Source organism: Xenopus laevis, chromosome 9_10L (assembly GCF_017654675.1).
Source record: "Xenopus laevis strain J_2021 chromosome 9_10L, Xenopus_laevis_v10.1, whole genome shotgun sequence".
NCBI lineage: Eukaryota > Metazoa > Chordata > Amphibia > Anura > Pipidae > Xenopus > Xenopus laevis.
The window spans coordinates 44,385,128-44,388,416 of record NC_054387.1 but is presented as its reverse complement, the minus strand read 5'-3'; positions in this window follow the sequence as shown (position 1 = coordinate 44,388,416).

Sequence of the window (3,289 nt, the reverse complement as noted above, 5' to 3'; positions counted from 1 at the left end):
CCCAACCACCACTGATTCCTCCGATTTTTCGTACAGGGAAAAAACTGGCAATTCGTGGCACTACCCTTCTGACTTTCCTCCGCTCCTCGAGTTTTCACGCAGGTCATGGTAGCGGCCCTAGAGGAACTCCTGGACGACCTCCTTGTCAAGGCTCCAACGTTGCCACTGGCCACAGAACATCTACGGACAGTTCTGAGTTCCCTGTCTCACCTGGGTTGGATCATCAACACCAACAAATTGATATTAGTCCCAGCCAAAGAGATGGAATATTTGGGGCTTACCCTAAAAATCTCCAAGAGGCGGACTTTTCTCCCCCAGAACAAGGTATCAACACTGCTCAACCGACTCAACACAATTCAGAGGTCACAACAGGTGACACTCATCTATGAGAACGCTAGGGACGATGGTGGCATCCTTTCCAGCAGTCCCTTATGCACAGCTGCATATCAGACCACTTCAGAGGCTAATCCTACTTCATCAATAGAAAGACCGGAAAAACCTAGATCGACTAATCCCGGTATCAGACTCGGTTCAGGAGTCCCTCTCCTGGTGGGTTCAATCGAAAATACTCCACGTTGGAAAACCATTCCCCAACCACAAGTGGACGGTCATCACAACAGAAGCCAGCCTAAAGGGTTTGGGAGGAGTCCTAGGGGACCTCACGGTACAAGGTCGCTGGCAACTGAGGGAACGCTTGCTCCCAATCAACATCCTAGAACTCCTAGCAATCCACCTGTCGCTACTCCACTGGATGGACCACCTGAGGGGGCACCTGGTCCGCATCCAGTAAGACATGACTGCAGTGGCCTACATCAACCACCAGGGTGGAACAAGAAGTCAAGCGGCATTCGCAGAGGCAAATCGGATCCTACTATGGGCAGAAAGAACTGTCCCGGCCATATCCGCAGTTCACATCCCAGGAGTAGACAACTGGAGGGCAGACTACCTCAGCAGGGAAACGATAGACCAGGGGGAGTGGAGTCTTCAACCAGAGGTCTTCTAAACGATCACAAGAAAATGGGGTAGCCCAGACGTAGATCTGATGGCTTCACCCTTCAACCACAAGGTAAAGGAATTCATCGCAAAAATCAGAGACCCTCTGGCCCTTGCAGTGGATGCTCTGGTGGTACCTTGGCAATTCCAACTGGGGTACGCCTTCCCTCCGGTAGCGCTTCTTCCAAGAGTCATACGAAAGATAAGAGCAGAAGGGGTACCAGTCATCCTGGTAGCACCATACTGGCCTCGTCGCACATGGTTCACAGAGCTGGTGACTAACAGCAGACGCACCGCTTCACCTCCCAGACAGGACAGATCTATCACAAGGTCCCATACTCCACCCGAATTCACCTCGGCTGTGTTTAACGGCGTGGCTCTTGAAACCTTGATACTGTCTAGATCGGGCGTTCCATGGGAAGCCATACCTACAATGTTATGAGCCAGAAAGCCGGTATCGGCCAAGAAATATCACAGGGTGTGGAAGGCATTCATAGTCTGGTGTGAGAAGAACAATAGAAATCCTCAACATTGGGATGAGAGTAATCTTCTACGATTCCTTCAGGAAGGCCTAAACAAGGGACTGGCACTTAGTTCAAGGTACAGGTCTCGGCTCTTTCCATATTCTTTCAGCAGCAACTTGCACTGAAACCAAATGTCAAGACCTTCATTCAAGGAGCACTCAGACTGGCTCCCCCTTATTGTCATCCCTTCCTGGGACCTCAACTTAGTACTCTCCGTACTACAAGAGACTCTGTTGAACCATTACAGACCATCTCTCTAGCAAAGCTCACAATCAAGGTAGTATTTCTCCTAGAAATTATGTTGGCTAGACGTGTCTCAGCGCTCACTGCCTTTTCCTGTAGACCTCCACAAGGACAAGGGTTGTTTTGAGACCGACGCCAGATTTCCTTCCCAAGGTGGTATCGGATTTTCACCTTAATCAAGATATAGTTGTGCCATCATTCTGCTACAAAGGCAACCATTGCAAGATGGATCAGATCTGCAATACTCAAGGCCTACAATGTCAGGGAAAAGCCTCCCCTATTCGGTGTCAGGGCTCATTCCACCAGAATGCTCAGTACTTCCTGGGCAATAAGACATCAGACTTCTGCAGAGCAGGTTTGTAAGGCAGCAGTATGGTCGTCACTGCATACCTTTACCAGATTTTACAAGGTCCATACACTCGCCTCAGCTGAAGCAAGCTTGGGAGGAAGGTGTTAAGGGAAGTTCTCCCTCAACACTAAATGGATAGTCCCACCCTCATGGGTAGCTTTGGGATGTCCCCATGGTGCCTGTGTCACCCAATCTAGGCAAGAGAAAAATAGATTTTTGTACTTACCGTTAAATCCTTTTCTCTTGTACTACATTGGGGGACACAGGCCTTCTCACAGGCCCGTCTCACAGATGTTAAATTTTCTAGTTATTGGTTGGCCAATAATTCTAATGTTATAACTGCCTTTTTTCAGGCTTAGAAACACAGCACAGCTGTCTTGGGGAGGGGCTCCTCTTCTTGTTTGGCTCCTTACCTCTTCGGACAGAAAACTGAAGATTGAGGAAGTAGGCAGGGGATAAAGCCCAGAGCAGGAGGAGGAGCTTCTTTAACCATTTAGTGTCCTTCTCCAAGCAACTGGATCTTATCCCCAAGGTGCCTGTGTCCCCCAATGTAGGACAAAAGGATTTAACGGTAAGTACAAAAATCTATTTTTTTTGGCTTACTACTGCCACAGAGCCACTCACAGGATCTCCCCTTAGTCTCTGTTCTCATGGTTCCCACACAAAAAAATAATTGTATGCCTCCCCGAAACTTTGGGGACAAGGCATTTTCAGAAACATATTGAAACCGCTTCTTAGGCAGCTCCCCAATGGGTCCTGATCATTCTGGGCCCCCAAGCAATTGCAGGATCTACTTTCTCTGGGCGCTAAGCAGTTGCAGGATCTGTTTTCTCTGGGCAACTTAGCAGTTGCAGGATTTACTTTCTCTGGGCCGCTAAGCAGTTGCAAGATCTGCTTTCTCTGGGTCGCTAAGCAGTTGCCGGATTTACTTCTTCTGGGCCACTAAGCAGTTGCAGGATCTGCTTTCTCTGTTCTACCCCTGACTAAAGGTGTTTTGTTTCATTCAAAAATATCTTGATAACTTATAAAAGCTTTCTATCTGCAACGTTGCCATTTTTGATCTTGGGTCTTCTGGTCTTCCTATATTTTTGTCACCTAACAAATACAGGCCTGTAGTTGCTATGGGAAGAGCCAAGGCATTTGGGAACAGAAAGTCACCAAGTCAGTAATTACCCACACA